Source organism: Strigops habroptila, chromosome 7, assembly GCF_004027225.2.
Source record: "Strigops habroptila isolate Jane chromosome 7, bStrHab1.2.pri, whole genome shotgun sequence".
NCBI classification, from domain to species: Eukaryota; Metazoa; Chordata; class Aves; order Psittaciformes; family Psittacidae; genus Strigops; species Strigops habroptila.
Window position 1 is genome coordinate 46,874,552 of NC_044283.2, and position 18,416 is coordinate 46,892,967.

General features: G+C 41.2%; 1 protein-coding gene and 1 long non-coding RNA gene across 3 annotated transcripts in view; one reads left to right on the top strand and one right to left on the bottom strand.

Annotated features, from left to right (window-relative positions):
* Positions 1–18,416, top strand: part of TNKS (tankyrase) — a 139,594-nt gene that overhangs the window by 11,471 nt on the left and 109,707 nt on the right. The gene's annotated exons all lie outside the window — the stretch shown is intronic.
* LOC115610565 lies at positions 136–17,587 on the bottom strand. The gene is made up of 3 exons (XR_003992279.1): positions 17,577–17,587; positions 7,707–7,711; positions 136–223 (listed from the first exon to the last, which is right to left on the bottom strand). It is a non-coding gene; the product is annotated as an uncharacterized LOC115610565 (long non-coding RNA).

Sequence of the window (18,416 nt, forward strand, 5' to 3'; positions counted from 1 at the left end):
TTTACCAGATAAATGTATTGTGCAGTTGTAATTGTTATCGTGCTGAACTTGAGATGAAAGATATTGCTTGTTCTTAAAAGATTCTAAGATAGCAGGTAGGTATAGCGATAGTCATTTAAGACTTAACTTTTTCATGGTGTATAGTACAAGCTTTGCTGAACTTGCATATGAAACTAAGCCGGGCAGGTTAGGTAAAGTCTCCTTGTCTGACAGTATTTAAAGTCTGAATATGGAGGTTTGTCTCTCTTGGTTGCTCTCAAGAAAACTAGCTTTATTAGGTAGAGTCTTTGCTTTTTGGGCTGCTCTATATGTTGTCTTAGTGGTTAGGAAGATGGTTAACCTTTCACTCTGTACAGTATGGGGAAATGTCTCATGAGTCCTTTGGAGCTTTCCAATACAAGTTACAGGACACCATTGTTCACAGTGGTTATATATCTTCAGTGTATGTGCTGTAGCCTGGAGCCAAAGCAATTTCAAATCAAATTGAACACTTCAATCATTTTAAATGTGTCTAGAACATATAAAGAGCTCTTCAGTCAGGATGTCTTTAATGTTTATAGTTTTTCTCAGTGTACTTAGTATTACTTTTTTTTCTAAATGGGAACTTCTATTTTTACTTTTTTATTCGGTTTTTTTTTTTTTTTTGTTTGTTTTTTTTTTTTTTTTTTTTTTTACCACTCAGATCATTTCCTTGAACTTATTTGTCAATTCTAGTTCTTCTCACGTCTAGTAACTTAAATAAAATGGTCTACTCAGCATTGTGGTTTTTATCGAACATGGAGAGAAAAGCTTAGTATTTAGGAACCGCAGTTAAATTATGAACATAAGATTGCTCAAGGAAGAAAAATAACTGTTACAGCTGAAACCAGGACAATAACATATAGAACATAACAAGGCACAATTTTCAGAATTTCGGATAATCTCTGTTTGCTTAAAGACTTGTTACAGTCCAGCAGAGAAAGCTGCATAACTTACAGAACAAGTTCTTGCATTAGCTTTATTGCTTTGGGTGGCTTGTCTAAAGGCTCTCTGGTACTCTATGGAGGAGATTGGGCAGGTCAGATCAAGATGGGAGATTGTGGTACGTCAATTTTGATGTACAATGGTGGCAGTGATTTGAGATTATTTAGATCTAATTTTGGTGATCAAAGAACTGATGATACCTTTAAAGGTATAGTCTAATTTAGCAAGTTGTGGCCTTGGTGAAAGGAAGTACGGAATCAGATTTATGTCTTGTATTACACAGAACTTCATTCTGTGTTCCACGCTCAGATTTGTTCTGTGACTCTAGACGTTAGACGAAGGGGACAAAATTTATAAAAAATATATAAATCATGTATAATAATATATTTATATAATGTAATATTATTTTTACATGAATTTAAAATATTTATATCATATAAATAGATGAATATAAATAATATTTGGTATGTGGTACTGATCAAATCCCAAAGCTCTTCTGCTGTTCACTGCAGTTGTAGGGTTCCTTGGAAGCACTGAGCAGGGCTGCAGGACTAGATGCAGTTCTCCTTACAAAGCTACTTGCAGGCAGATTGGAGTCTTGGAATCCTTTAAAAATTTATTTCAAACAAGCAGGCATGACATGGTTGTGCTCAGTTTAGTTACAAATATCCATGTGTGGTGTTCTTCAGTCAGATATTTGATCTGTGAAAGTGAGCGTTATTACTGAAGGCAGTGTCACCAGTCACTAGATTTAGTATGTACTGTAGTATGATGCTACTTTGGGATTTAGTTGATTCCATAAACCTGCTACGACATGAGTAAAGATAAGAATTCTATTCTTCCTTGTTTCCAGTGAGTTTGGTTGCAGTTTACATCTAGTGGGCAAGCATGTTTTGCTGGTTTTGCCAAGTTCCTGTTTATTTCCAGTGGTTTTATATAAAACTTTTATATTAAGGTCTTTAGCTTTTATCTCAAAGTCTTTTGAAAGAACACATTATGCGTAGGGATAATGAATAATGATTACTTAGGGCACAAATTCTAACTAGGAATACTTGAATAGCTTTCTGGAATATATTTGTACAGTGCTGCTATTTATACCTGTTACAGCAGATATGATGGAAGAAAATAACCTGTAAAAAAAACCCCAAACATATTCTTAAGAGTGTTCCTTTTTAAAGAATCAAGGCATGCTTTTTAAAATATATTAATTGAAGAACAGTCTTTGGAAATCCTGGCATAACCTGGAATTTATTGCTGAACTTGGGTGTCTGTCTGAAAAGCAGGTTGTGTAGGATTTGGTCATCCAGCCTTATTATTTGGTGACCTGTTCTTGGCGTCTTCTTTCAAATGATTTAATGGGAGAGAATTTTCCACTTTGTCTTCTCGCCTTCCCTTCTTCTGTGCCACCCCAGTTTGCATCTTTTCTTTGTCACATCTAGCATAGGATGCTGTTCTTTCGGCCACTTTGCAAGTCAAAAAGGGGAAAAGAGGTAACTGAACAGTGTGGAGATGCAGCACATTCATGAATAATGATTTTTCAGAGGAATACTCAAGGCACTGAAGCAGAGTGGGAAGACCAGCAAAAGCTGGGCAGTGATTGCACTACAGCTATAGAATGTTCTTGTGTCTAGCACTAGCCTTGGAATGGAGTGTGCATATTTGTGCTCAAACTACTATGGATACTCAGCTGTACAGCCAAGTTCAGGCTAATAGGTACAACTGGGAAGTTTATGTGGAAATTCTTATTTCTATACATGAACTGGAGAAAACTCATCAGGTTATGCACAAACTTCTACTCCAGGAAACTCCAGCAAATGACTGCTGGGATTTCTTGTCCTTCTATTTTACTGGTTGCATATTACAATCATAGGACAGTGTTGGAACTTATAGGCAGAGAATACAAGTGTGCCACATTTGGGAGGAATAGGGACTGTGGCTCTTTTAGGCGGTTTGTGTCCTGGCTCTGGAAGTGTGGGAGGTCTTGGAGGGTGGTAAGCAGAGCTTAGCTGGTTTGCTGACCATCTCTTACAATATATTTAGCTGCCGCAGATTTGTTTAGTTGCTAAGTAATTGAATCCATTTAAAAGCGTTGCTTGCTATGTAATCAATTTTTGGGCTAAATGTATTGAAGCATAAAAACCAATTGTTAGATAAGCGTTCTCCAGTATTTATGGCTTCTAGGATTGCTTTATCTGTCAGGAAGATGTATTTTCGGTGTCTGTGGACTGCTTCTAGGGCTAATGAAAAGTGGTTTTGTTCCTCAGTGTCATGTTTGCTCATGGAATAATGAATGAATGGTGAACTCTGCACAGTGTTTGGAGGAATGCTGCGATGTCAGGTTAGCAACTGTTGTGCAGGTTGGGCTGGAGAGAAAGGATCATCTATTTCTTCATCTGAAGGACTGTACTGCAGTCCAAAGATCCATATAGCTCACTTTTCTCCAGCAGTGGTGTGTAGTGAAGATGCTCAGGGTTAACGAATGGCTTGAGTATATACTTCTTTCTCATGGCAATCAGCAGTTTAGGAACTTGATAAAGCAGAGGCTGCATCTGGGTTGTGTTACATAGCCATTGGTATACAAAATTCTTGAAAGACAGGTCTAGTAATTTCTTAAATGCTGCTATACTTTTGACTTTAAAGGTGTTCCGTAGCAAGAGAATTTTACATTTTAGTAGTCTTGTAGCAAGAAAAGAACCCTTCCTTTTCTTCAAAATGTTATTCGCTGTGACTTTTATTGCAAGTCATTCAGGACTTTCATGAGAAATAGTGAATAGTCATTTCTGCTTGCACTCTGCATATCCTTTGTGATTTTGTAGGCCTCTATTTCTTCTTCCTTCAAATGTCTCTTTTCCAAGCTGAAAAACTTAAGTCTTCCATTGTGTTATCCTGTTAAATATTCTGGAATTATTGTCTTTTCTGGTGCTTTTTAGGTCAGGGGTTGATATGGGGGTACAGACATCAAAACTGAGTGTAGTAGATTTATAGGGTAACTTCATGTTGTTTCTGTTTTGGTTTTCTGGTTGCTGAACACTGAGTGGGAGTAGCTCCAAGTTATTTCCTGAGTGGTAACAGCTTCTTTAAAACTGTGTTTGTGCAACACACTTATTTTTTTGTTTCTTTGTTAAAAAACAGGCTAAAAATAGCCTTACAGAAGCTGTGCTTAAGTAGTTTTTTCTGGGCTTGCTTTGCCCTCCACTGTGTGTGTTTCTGCAGAGGCTATGGTTCCTGCAGAGTTTTTTTGTTTGGTGGGTTAGTTTTGTGCTTTTTCCCCCAGGTGGATTTCCAGTTAAGCGTTGTGAAAACTATTACAGGACTGCTAGCCTAAAAGTGATCTCAGGTGTCATACATCTGCTTAGTTTTTAAGGGCATCCTACACAAATATGCAACCATGAGCATCTTCTATGGTGATGCCGTGATTTATGGATTTGAGCATACAGGGCACTTATTTATTTCCCTAAAATTACCAAATTCTAGCTACCAAAAAGCTCCCTTCAACACTGTACAAGACTGTAGAAGTTTTAAAAAATTACTTCTAGTCCATGCAATGCTAAGAATCCATCAGGAATCACTTAATATGACACTAAACCAATGTTTTTACTGGTTTCCTCTGGGCTAGTTATAAAACTTCCTGCAAAGAACCTGTGGCATGATGAGTTTGCTGTCCCAGTGCTATGAAGCAATCTCTAATGGTAGTGTCAAAGTGCATTTGTCTCTCTTCTTGACCAGAGGACTTCTGAGGAAGTCGATTTTTTCCATTACTCTCTTTGCACTTGAAAGATACAGTAAGCAAGCAAACTAAAACTTTTCCAACCTAGCAGGCTTTTCAACCTACAGGTCCTCCCCTTAGCGTAGGGATCACTGTTATTTAAATGTCTTGATGATGTCAAAACATTGCTCACCCTGCTGTGCTTCCTCACAACTGTGAAAGGAGAAGAATTCATCAGCTATTACCTTCTGCTGTTATGTATCTTTAGGCTGAAATATGTGTTGGGAATATGATTTGACCCCTTCCTGCAGGGCAGATAAACCTTCTGGCAAGACTAAAAAAATCTATGAAAGGTATTTTATGGGTAGAAGTAGTGCACAGTAAACCTTAAAGGAATTGTAGAAATTGTAATTTGCCCACTCATTCAACTGTTCATCTGTTGGTCACCTTGTAAAAAAGGCATGTACAGCAAATAGTGAAATTATTACAATTTATGACACTTTTGGCCCTTGAGATTTTGGAATGCTCAAAGCGTTTCACCTTCCAAGCAGAAGAATTGTATTGCTCTAAAAGTTAGAGCCGCATCTGATTTTACTACCTGAAGATAAATCAAAAAATCATAGGAAGTGCTCCCAAAGAGCAAAATCGTGCTGAAGCCAGTTGTTTTTGGGGGTGGGGAGCAGGGGTGTGGTGTGGTGAAGGGCAGAAGCTTTAGCATCTTAACTGAAAAATTGTTATAGTGACTAAAGATTTAGCTGCTGGATTGGCAGAAACCTGTAAAAAGACTAGTAGCTTCTTAATGCATATTAAAGGGGGATATTGCTAATTGAGGTGCATTGGGAGCTGGTTATGCATGTTTGGAGAGATGTACTGAATTCCCGATGATTCTGTTTGGAGAACTGGTGCGCTAGAAGGAAGCTTAGATTCAGAGAGACATCTCGGGAATCCAGCATTCAGAGGCTAGTAAGTTCATTGGGAAGTGCTCTCAAGTGAGGACTTTATGTAAAATGTTTATCTATTCACAGAATCACAGAATTGTTAGGGTTGGAAGGAACCTCTGGAGATTATCTATGTTGTTTATATCAGAAGTTCTTGAATATTGTTAATGTTCCTGCTTTGGCTACAGAGTTGGAGCATTTCTGCTACTAACTACTTAGAGTTTGCAGCGGGAAGACAGTGACTTTATCTGAACTTGTTAAAGCTCCAGAACACTAAAGAACTTCAGAATGTTCTTGTGTGCCAGAAATGTGAGTTTTGTCCCAACAGGGCAATACAAATTAATCCTTACAATGGGGGAGCTACCCTGTGTGTTGGTTGCAGTTAACATTGGCATACAGAGCAAAGGTACCTTGTGGTAAAGTCCTTGTTAACAGCATCTATCTATTATCTGTCAAGATACATGGAATAAAACCCCTAGCTATTCTCAATATTTATTACTCAGATGTTCACTGATCAAAGACAGATCTGTTGTGGGAGCAAGCTTATCAGACTATTCAGGTTATGAATTGTTTTGGTCTGTTTCTGCTCTGTGAGTGATAGCATGTGTGTGGAACCCTGCTGCTTTGAGTAGCAAATGGTTTTAGATCCCGTGCATACACAGTGGTGCAAAGACTTAATATGCTTGTCTACTCATACTGTTTCTTCATGGGGTCTTTGTGAAACCCTGCGTGATAGCAACCATAGGATAAAAATTTCATGTTTTAGGTTGAGTGGAAGATGATTTTGCTTTCTCACCGGAGTTCTTCCTCATGGTTTTAAATAGTTTCATGTCCTCTAACCACTGGTTTAAGCTAAGTCAGTTTCTAATCGTTAATATTCATCACAGAAATTAAAGCTTGTTGGACTGAATCTTAGTACATTTCCTTATAAAAGTCTGTAGTTCATATTCCCTATTCAGAGGGACCTGAGAATAAGGATTTCTTCTCTGTGAGCTGGTGGGGATGGAGGAGCCCATGATTGGTATCGTACATTGGTAATTTGGAGGCATTGTAGTATTGTTGTCATAGTAACAGTGGACTGGAGTGTGAGACAACAGGGCTTTTATCAACAGTCTCTACAGAAAATGATTTAGGATATTTTACTGTGGTATATACAACTGCAGTGCTCCTTGGTGGACTTGGCAGAAGGACAGAAAAGTTGATCAATGCCCATATGTGAAGGATACCTCTTCAAGTATGTGACATCTGTGTGCAGCAGGTCTGCTAATGCAGTGCAGTTCGCAGGGGCTACTGTTATGGAAAAAGCTACTAAAATAAGATGGGGTTGGTTGTTGTAGAGGTTCCAGGAGATCCTTTCTGCTGGCATTTTGCAGCTGTGCACGTGTGGCTGTGGAAGATGCTTTATGAAGAAAATCTCTGTGAGCAGTGTCAGTCACCCATGTGTGTCTGACAAAGGTCTTGGAGTGCCAGGAGCCTTGAAATGAGTGGATCATTGATGCAAGGTGGGAGTGTCCTACCACGATGTTTTTGTGAGAGGACCAAACATTGAACTGATTAATCCTCTTCAGAAACAAAATCAGCAGTAAACTTCATAGCACTTTATGTGCTTTGTACAGATTGGGTGAAAAAGAGTTTTATTTCAGTTGAGAAAGGCTTGTCTGCAGGGTTATGCCAATAAAATGACTTCTTGTTTTTGTATCTGGTACTAGCGGTGCTGAAGGCTTGTAAAACCTGTCATGTTACTGTGTTACTTACAATCCTTAAGGCTATTGTTTGTATTATGGTATTTGTATTGCTGAAAGTTGATTGAAATTCAATGTCATGAAAATTGAGAAGGATTGCCTTGTCTGAGGATCTATACACTGTATATTTTGAAAGCCATCTGTCTTTCTGTTAGGTTTGAACTGTACTGACAGTTAATATGCTACAACCTGTCTGTGGGTTTAGACTTTTTCCCAGTTCTTTTTCTTCTTTCCTAAAATTCAGGTATCAAGAAAATTAGTCTTTTTGCCTTGTTTGTCTGCTTGGCACAGGAGAATTTGTGAAGAATGAGAAGAGTCAATATTTTATGATGTTTCTTTAGAAGTGTTGATTAAAACACAATCTGGTTACTTGCAGCAAAGGAGGGTGTACGATAGTGTGCAATGTGTGATATTATGTTGGAAAACTTGCTGTAGGGTGTTTATGGGAAGTAAAGTCTTCAAAAGTTCTGATGTTAACTATTAGCAAATTGAGAGAGAGGCAAAGAGGAAGTTACATATTATCCAGAACAGAGTAATGAACAGATACAGCTCCTGCAGACACTGAAACAGTTTTCAGATGTTCCATCCCAGTTTACAGTGGTTTGCTGAATATCTTGAATGTCTTATGAGACTATGCTACTGATTACTGTAGCATTATTTGCTTTTGGCATCTGAGAGGAACCATATGGTCTTAATGCAGTTCATGTGTGATTTAAAATCAATCTCTAGATATATGTGTAGCTGTTAAGGCATAAATGAGTGGGGCAATTCTAGCAGAGTTCTCTTATGTTTTCCTAGTCTAATGGAAAACATTGATTAAAGTATTACTATGGGATATAAAGGTCTTGCTTGTAAAAAATGTGCATGCAATTAAATATTTGTCATAAAGTGAGCAAAGGAGGGTGTCTATTTTTAATGATCTGCTCCTTCTGAAATGTAAAGCAAGTGCACAAAATGAACTATGGATGACTGAAGTCTACAGAAAATACTGAGTGCTTGCCTCTTGTTCTGTGTGGTCTTCAGTCCTTCATCAGCTAGGGCTCATTTTGAACACAGACTCCTGTGCCCCAGTGATTCATTGTTTTTCCATGTTTATACAAATGCACCGTTATTCTTAGAAAAAGCTATTCCTTTCTAGGAAAGCCTGAAGTGTCTCGTGTGAATCCTGCTGTGCTTGCTGCTTCATGTTTTGTCCAAGCAAGCAGTACTGAGTAATTCCTTGGTTAGGCATGGTGCTCTTGACCTAGTTATGGTGCTGGATACTGAACTTACATGTCAAGAGTTCAAGGGAGCCAAGAGGAAGTGGCTGCAGCAATTTGTTTTTATTGGGGTGATAAAAGGGTGGCATAGCACACAGGTGTGACCCAGGAGAGGAACGCGCTGAGATGATCTAACATGTGCCTTTCCCTAGCGTGAGACCCACAGTAGTGATGGTATCTCGCTTGACAGGTAGTGAGATTTTTGCTGTGTAGAATACTTGTTTGTCAAGGACCTAATGTTAGGTGATAGGAGGTGACTTGCACTGCTGGGTATAAGGAGGGCATGGCAGTGAGCAGTTCTAGGACTGGAGAACAAGTGGATATAGCTCTGTCCTTTAAGAGTGTAAAGCAATGTGACTGTTTTACATAATAATGTGGTGTAAGATAGTGGCTGGCAAAGTTTCCAAGGCTAATACTAGTACTGCTAGCTAGTCAGTTGTTCTATATCTGCTTCAACTTAATGTATTCTTAGCTTCCTGATGTTTACTTCAGAAACAGAATTTTTGAGAATACCCATGTCTTCTGGCCAGCCTGTAGCTTTATCCATGATTTCATAGACTGATCAGCTTGGTTTCATGTACTGAGATTTCATGTACTTCTTGTATTTCTTAAATATTTGGTAACTATGCTGTGGACTAATGATGAGTTTACAAAATTGGCACAAGGTTCAAGTCTTACGTGAAATATGCAAAAGTTATTTGGCATCTTGGGGCTTCTTTAATCTTAACAGTTTAGCTCTTAATTACATCAGAATGTTACTGTGTGTGCCATAGGCTGTGTGACTAAGTCACCATCCCTAGTAACAGTTGTGTGCTGTTGAAAGCTGGTAGGCACTAAAGTTCTCCTCTGGAAAAGCCTGGAAAAGGCTGTGCTCTTGGATTGTGCTAGGGTTTGAATCTCTTCAATGCGTATTTTTTCTGGCACTAAAAAGAGAAACTGGTTTTGATTATGTTTGTATTTTCTGTTTCAAAAAATGGGTAGATCCAGGACAGGTTCTATATGTTGCTTCCTGAGTGTTAGACTTTAGTGCACTGGCTAGACTTTAGTGCACTGGCCTTCTGATAACCACATAGCTAATTCCACGTGCAATCTATCCTGACTTCCAGGATTTTTTCCTGCAAAACTCAGTGGGAAGAAATGGATAGCATAATGTATTAGGTTTGCATGGCAGGGTTTGGGAGGGGATACGACACCTACAGAAGGCCAGTCAGCAAAGGCAGTAGCACCTGTGTGATAATGTGTTTGAGAGAGAAAAGTTACTGTGTGGGAGCAATTGCAGCTGGAGAGAAAAGTGAGCATATGTGAGAGAAACAGCCCTGCAGACACCGAGGTCAGTGCAGAAGGAGGAAAGGAGGTGCTCCAGGTGTCAGAGCAGAGATTCCCCTGCAGACCATTGTGAGGCAGGCTGTCCCGCTGCAGCCCATGGAGGTCCATGGTGGAGCAAGGGGATGCCTGCAGAAGGCTGTGACCCCATGGGAAGCCTACGCTGGAGCAGGCTTCTGGCAGGACTGTGTCCCCCTGGAGAGAGGAGCCCACGCTGGAGCACGTTAGCTGGCAGGACTGGTGACCCATGGGGGACCCACGCTGGAGCAGTCTGTTCCTGAAGGACTGCACCCATGGAAGGGACCCATGCTGGAGCAGTTTGTGGAGACTCACGTTGGAGAAGTTGATGGGGGACTGTCTCCTGAGCGGGAGACCCCACACTGGAGCAGGGGGAGAGTGTGAGGAGTCCTTCCACTGAGGAGAAAAGAGCAGCAGCAACAACGTGTGATGAACTGACCAAACCTGCCATTCCCCGTCCCCCTGGCTGCTGTGGGGTAGGAGGTAGAGCAAATGATAAGTTAAGCCCGGGAAGAAGGGAGAGGTGGGGGGGCACCACACATATGCAGGAGGAGATTGGACGTGATCTTTCGTTTCTCTTAACTCTCCTCAATTCCTTTTCCTCTCAGAATGCTACTTGTTGACCTGATTTGCCTTGGTGGCTGCTTTTGCTTTTCAAGGACACTAAAAGCAGGGCCCTCAATCTGTCAAGTGGGATATCAGGTTTACAGCTGACATTTGTTTGAGTAAAATTTGAAGTAGAAAGGTGAATTCATTCAGAGAAAAGTGAAATTGGGACCAAGCAATGAAGACCTGTCCTTAAAGTAGTTTTCAGCTTGGGATCTAGATGAAAGCATAAATCGCTCAGACAGTAGGGCAGCAGTTAAGATTTCTAGCTGTTCAACAAATAGTATACTAAAACAAATGCTTGGAGAGTAAGCAGCTGCAAAATTGTCACTTGCAAGGAAAAGGGATGTGATTTAGTTGTTGCATAGTGAGGCCTTAACCTGTACCATCTACAAATGGGCTAATGTTGGTTTGGGGTTTTTTTGGGTTTTGTTTTTGGGGTGTAGAGGTTTTTCTTAAAGCTCTTCTGGTTAAAGGGTCTTCTATTCCATTTTTTACACTAATAACATACATGTTCCAAATGACTACTTGAACACACGGAGATGTGATTCTTAAGCCTCTATGTGAAATGGGCACAAACTGAAACATGTGAGGTTCCCTCTGAACACTGGGAAACACTTTTTGCTGTCAGGATGACCAACCACCAGCACAGGTTGCCCAGAGAGGTTGGTGACTCCCCTTCCTTGGAGGGATCTGGGGCCGCCTGTAGTCATCTGGACACAGTCCTGGGCCACTGGCTATAGGCGGCCCTGCTTCAGCAGGAGGGGTTGTTCCAGATGATCTGCAGAGGTCCCTTTGACCTCAACCATTCTGTGGTTCAGTGTGATTCTGTGAAAAGGAATGCATGTTCATGGCTGCAAATAAATGGGATTAAATAAATTTTTAGTGTGCTATCTTTTATTGCTTGTTAGCTCAAAGAAGGATTTTGGGTTTGTTTTGTTCTTTTGCTTGCTTGTAACTTAAGCTTCTAAGTTCCTAATAGAAGCCCCAAAGCTTCCTCTACAGAATATAGCTTTTGGTGTGGATTCTGTGCTTGGAGGGAGTGTTCTGGAATGACGGAGCCATCTCTTGCATGGTGCAAAAAAAAAAAAACCCAACAAAAAAGCTGCAGTCACACTAAAGTTTTGAGGTTGCTGACTAGAGGACTGCATTCTGCATAACCTGTATATACTTTTCTTTCCTCACTATTAGCTGAAATGGAAAATTTTAACTTGAAAACTACTCCATCGAAAAAAGGAAACAAGAATATTTACTTCATCAAGTCCAGGCAAGATCAAGGTTTTGAATTACTGTTCGTGTAGGCTGAGCAGTCTACCAACTCTGGCTCTTTCTCTGAGGGCAGAAGGATATTATCAGCCTGCTGTGCTGCCCACAGCCTCTGCAACTTTCTGCTTGTTCTCTCTCCCCCTGCACATATTTAATCACTGATAGGCAGAACTTGGTGTACCAGGGAGTGATTTTGTTGTGCTTCCTACGTATACGGAGCTAATCATAGTTAACATGTACCTACTTATGGGGAAACAGTTGTGGGCAGTCACTGGGGGAGGAGGGAGCCTTTTAAAAGGGTATCTTCTTGTCCTGCTGGAAGAGCTCTGACTGTTGCAATGATGCTTGTGGTTTTGGTTGTTTGGTTCAGATCCTTTTCCCCTACTTTACTGTGATTAGATAAATCTGATCTCTGGAACATCTAGTGCAAACTTAATTCTAGAATGCATTGAAGTATTTTTTTAGTGTTTTGGGAAGTAAAGTTTATAGAATCTATGTATAAACCAGGACTCAGGCTATCTTGCTAAGAGGTTGAAACTTCAGTGAGCAAAGTCTAAAAGTACTTCTGAGGCAAACAATGGGGCTGAGACTAAAGTCTCTCTGAAAAATTAGAGCTTGCGTGAAAATAGGATAAAATCCTTTTAAAGTGATGCTTTGTAATATTCTTTTTGTCTAATTCCTTCTCCCCTCAAAGCAAACAAACAAACAAACGAACAAGATTTTACTGGGAGACCTTGTTCATGCTGCTGCTTTGCATATTTCTTATTGGTGCCTTGAAGCGTGTTTCTGAGAATTGTACATCTAAACTGAAGCAAAGTCTGACCTCTAAGCGTTGTTTGTGTTTCATGTCTTGCTGGGCCTTTGCTCAATTTGGTAGTTGCATCCTGTTACTGCAGGGACTGGTACAGTTTCTGCAGCATATGGATGAATGAGAACCTGTCTTTAGAAGAGCAGATCTGTGTCACAGAAGTGGGATTTTTGATATGGCTGTCTCTGTCCTTTATTGACCAAGTGGTCATTTCAGCCATAAAGCAAGAAATGCCCTTGTGAGGAGCTATATTCTAAGCTGTCTGCATAGAGTGTTGGTCTCCTAGCCTGTATTGATGCCCCAGCAGTTATTGTTATTGCTTATCTAATGACAAGGCAATGAAACATGCAAGCAGGTTTGGGTTTTTTTTATGAAAAATGCTATGAGTTTATCTAGATTATGTCACATTTGGTCAAAGTACAATTTCCTTACTAGAGGTAAGTTTCTTTTGGTTAGAAATGACCATTTAAGACCATGCGTCCATATAAATTTTAAAAGTGTTATCTCCAGGAACTGGCCTGCAGGATTACAGTCATAGAATGGTTTGGGTTGGGAAGGACCTTCAAAGATCATCTAGTTCCAACCCCTCCGCCGTGGACAGGGACAGCTTTCACCAGATCAGGTTGCTCAAAGTCCTGCGCAACCTGACCTTGAGCGCTTCCAGTGATGGGGCATGTACAGCTTTTCTGGGCAACCTGTTCCAGCCTGACATATGTTCAGGTAGATGACATCTCTGCTTTTTCCTTTGACTGATGCAATCACTCCATCATAGAAGACTACCAGATGAGTCGGGCATGATTTGCCCTTGGTGTCTCTAATCAGCTCCCTGTCTTCCATGTGTTTTGACATGTCTTCCATAAGGATTTGTTCCATGATCTCACTGGGCACAGAAGTAAGGCTGCCTGGTTGGTAGTTCCCAGGGTCCTCCTTTTTACCCTTTTTAGAAATGGGCATGATGTTTCCCTTTTTCCAGTCACTGGGGATTTGCCTGACTGTCATGACTTTTTGAATATGATTGAGAATGGTTTGGCAGCTACTTCAGCTAATTCTCTTGGGACTTTGGGATACGTCTCACTAGGTCTGATAGACTTATGCATGTTCAGGTTCCTGAGGTGGTCTTCGCTTAACAATGGAGTGACTTCATTCTGCAGTCTCTGCCTGGAGGTTCAGGGGCTTGAGAGATGTGGGAAGGCGCAAAAGAATTGTTGAGTGCTTCAGCCTTCTTCATGTCAGTTGTCACTAGTTCTTATGTTTTACTTAGTCTTGCTTTTCTAGCTAACATTTCTGTAGAAGCCCTTCATATTGTCAACCTGTGCCAAATTCACCTCTAACTGTGCCTTAGCTTTCCTGATCCCATCCCTACACATCCAGCCCGCATCCTTATGTTCATCCCAGGATACATGTTCCTGGTTCCACTGCATCCCTGTTTCCTTCTTGCACTTTAGTTTGACCAGAAGGTCCTTAATTAGCCATATTTGTCTCCTGCATTCCTTGCTGATTTCTTACATGTGGGTATTGAGAGCTCTTGCACTCTAAGAAAAATGTCGTTAAAGAGCTGCCAGTTCTGTTCAGCTCCTTTGTCCCTGAGGGCAGTTTCCCAGGGGCCCCATCCATTAATTCCTTAAACAGCTGAAAGTTTGCTTTCCTAAAATTCAGAGCCCTGACTCTGTTCTTCACCTGGCCTATATCCCTCAAGATTGTGAATTCCACCAGGGCATGACCGCTGCAGCTCAGGCTGCCACCAGTCTTGACATCCTCAATTAGTGTGTTGGTAGGCAGTAGGTCTGTTAATGCTTCTCCTCTGGGTGTGCTGTCTGTCACCGGGATTAAGAAATTATGCTCGACACACTCCAGGAGTCTCCTGGACTGCTTACAGATTGCTGTGCTGCTTTTCCAGCAGGTGTCAGGGTGATTGAAGTCTCCCAGCAGGATCAGAGCCTGTGAGCATGATGCCTCCTGTTGTTGAAGAAAGAACTCTTCATCAACAAGCTCCCCTTAGTTGGGCAGCCTGTAGTAAACACCAGCCATGAGGTTTCCTTTGTTGGCTTTGCCCTAATTTTTACCCGTAAGCTCTCAACTTGTTCACTGCTGTTTTTCAAAGCAGCTCTGTGGAGTCAATCCATGGTTTTTTTACATAGAGGCAACCTGCCTGTTCTTCCTTCCTTGCCTGTCCCTTCTGAACAGTTTTGAACCATTAATTGCAGCACTCCAGTTGTGTGATTCTTTCTACCATGTTTCAGTGGTAGTGATTAGATCATAGCTTTCTAGCTCCACAGTGGCTTCTTTCCTGTTTGCTGCCCATGCTGCATGCATTGGTATAGAGGCACTTCTGCTGGGTCATCGACTGTGTCACCTTTCTAGAGGAACATGCCCTAATTCATTTGAGGCATTTCGCAGGTGATTCCCTCTTGGTTCCTAATATGTCAGCAGTCCCTGGCTTTTTGTTCAAAACTCCATCGCTTTCCCCCACTACTTGTCTGCTGCTGTCTCCTGCTGTTGAAACTTTTTGTTTCTGCCTATGCTGTTGGAGAGCACTGTTCTAATTGCCTTTACAATTTTTTGCTTCAGCATAGTGGGGACTAGTGTTGCTTTTGTAAGCTCCTGTTCATCTACTTCATACTCCTATGGTTGGCATATTTTTCTCTTGCTCTGTCTGGCCCCAACAAAGAACAAAACCAACATGCTGGTTCACTGGGAATAAAGCCATTGTCTGGGGTAATGGGAAAATGAGATACCCTTGAAAAAGAGAAGCAGGGAAGGCAAAATGATGAGAAGTGCATGCAGCTGATGCTGACCCACCAGGACTTCGACTTGTAATGTTAGGTATACTCTTAATTTGAACAGCAAAATGATCCTTTTCAACTCCTGTCACCAGCACAAGTCCCTCTACCGTCCTTTCTGGTGCCAACCAGAGCATGTCGTGTCATTGCATGATGAACTGGATTGGGCAAGCGATCATTTTTCTCATCTGCCTTGTTGCCTGACCAAACATTTGCAGCCACCCAAAGCAGGGTGGGCAGCGTAAGGCTGGGGATGGTGATTCTGCCAGCCTTGTCTAGGTGAAACTGTAGCCTGTGAGAGTGCTGTTTTGCAGGGAGACAGCTTTACAATACTTTGTAGTCCTTCAAAGATAGGGTTTTGGGGTTTTTTTAATTGGGATGGGGGTATAAAGGCTGCATGCTCTCCTGCTCTCTGCCTCGAAGTGTTGTCTGTTCTCATCCTAATAGAGATGTTCCTTACTCGCGTGGAGCCTGGTGTTTGTACCCTTCCATCTCCCCTTAAAGTTAAGCACGGTTCTGCATGGCCCCTTTGTCCCAGGGGTCTTGAGACTAGCTGGACAGAATTTCTCAGCTTAGCGAGGTCCTCCTTAGTCTTTGCCTCAGAGAAAAAACAGCTCTGAGCCTGGAAGATCCACTTCAGTCTGCCATCTGAGCAGTAAAACCCTACAAAGCAGCTGTGGTAGCAGGTCTCTGAAGTCTTCAGCAGTTAACTGTTTGCAGCCACCTTTGTTGCTGGAGATCCTGTCGTCTGCAACTTTTCCTTACTTGTCCAACCTGTACCCATGGGGACTTCTACTGTATTTCTCCCCAAATTCTCTTAGGGATTTAATTGCTAACCTTGCCTTTATTCATCCTTTTGTGCTCTTTCATGTTTGTCTGTCTCCTACCAAATGCAATCCTATCCTGTCCCTGAACTGCCACCTGGTTATCATCTCTTCTTACCAAAAACCACCTGCAGTGCTCCCAGATATGTCTAGTTATTGCCTCTACCCTGGCTCTGAACTAAGTCCTTCGGTGTGCTTAGCCGCTCTGCTCCATAATCCTCTCTTCATTCAGCTTTGTCTCACTATAGAGGGACAGTCAAGAGCAGAGGACCTGCTCCTCTATTTTCTTCCAACTCCTCTTGGCTGGGCTAGCAGTGGTGTTTGAGGCCATGGATGTTATCAGGTCAAGTAGTGATACCACTTGCACAACCTATAGAGCTGTGTGCAGCCTCTGTGGTCATACTGCCTCTCATGTTTTCACCTTGTAATTCCAATGGCTGATGAATATAGTCTTTTTCTTAACCATACAGCCAGGACTGGGATTGCTCAGAGAGGTGGAGATTTATCAGTGATACAGTTGTCGTTAATATTATTAGCTGTGTATCTTATATTCAACTTAATGTTGTTAAGAGTAGGGTGCTACAACTTTTGTTATATAGAGTCATTTAGCAAAAAGGCTTATGTATCTGGTAGCTTGCCAAAATGGGGTTATTGGATCTGAATCACAGAAGCATAATTTCTAGGCAAGAGGTCGTTGTTCTTGTAACATGAGAAAAGCTTCAAAACCTCAGTAGTTTGATTTACATGTAGAATGAGTTAGGGGAGAAGATGCCTTTTAGCATTGGCTGAAAAAAATTGAATAGTTTGGATTCCAGTGTATTGTCTACATGTTCTCAGAATATGGAAGTAAATGAGCACATTATGTTTCTTGTCAAGTGTAATGTTGAAACATGTCCTGCGTGGGACTAGTACTGAGGTATGCATGTTCCTGGGACCTAAGGTTGGTGAGAGAGTGACCAGCTTTAAAGGTATCCTTTAGAGAGATAGTGCATATGTTGTAAGTCAAAAGGAGGGCTTTTTCTTAGGCTGTTTTCTCTGTAACTTGGTACGTTGGAGGTAAGTAGATAAAGCTACAGTAGTAAAAGCTACAGTGATATGGTTTGGAAAGGACCTTTGGAGATCATCTCCGGAAGGTGAAGTTGAAAAGGGGGAAGAAAAGGTATATACTAAAGCTAGGGTAGCTGGAAGGGACTGCAAGCACAAGTCAGTGGGACACAGCGATGAAGGAGCTGGTGGGGAGAGAGCTCTGAGGAACTCTGGAAAAGTAATTAAAAGCAGTAGGCAGATTTAAATACAAATGCTTCTGGGCAGTCTGTCTGTTGTTCTTGCTTTTTTCACTAAACAGTCAAAGGTTTGGGTGTGTTGGTTTTTGTACTTACGTGCATCCAGTTTGAAACCAAATGTGAACTTTCCATCAGCATTCCTCTAAGTACACTCAGGAAGCTCGTGGATATTAGACCTAGACAATCTATAACAGAAATATTCTCATCTTTGGTGCCTAATATTGGAACAATCAAACTCAATTTTATTCCCACTGTTTTTCCATTGTATTTTTCTTTCAATCTAAAACGTTTTCCTTTGGTGCACTTCTAACTGAGGCAGTATGAAGGAGGAAGGTCTGAGTATTTCGGTGATGGTCTGTGTGTAGACAAACTCCCACTGTTTTTTTTCTTCTAATAAAACTTACTTCTCCCTTGTTGCTGTGTAAAGGTACCAGAGAAGTTTTTGCTGTCCCTTGTTGGTGAAAGTGTGAAGGTTGAAACTGCCAAAAGTAAAAATGTTTGCTCTTGGTGGGTTTGTAATTTGACAGCGAAAAGAGTGTTGGTTGGCTTTATGGTTCAAAATACCTATGCCAGGAGGCTGTGGGCCAGGTGTTTAATTTTAGGATTCATCCTGCTGTAGCAAGTTGGCAGTGATCTGAAAGGGTTTGTGGTTGTAGTTCATGCTCTGTGCAATACTGTAACTTTTTTATTTTTAATTTGGTGGGAAGAATGTGGCCTTTCTTATCGCTAGTACTGATCTGGTATAATAGCAGTGTAATTAAATAAAGCATTTCAGATGGTATGTGAAGATCAGAAAGTGATGCATTGTGGCAGTTGCAGTGAGGGTAAAAATAGAACTCCATAGCAGTCCATGTTAGCTCTATAGTTAAGCTTACAGGACTTCAGTGTTCATATACAATA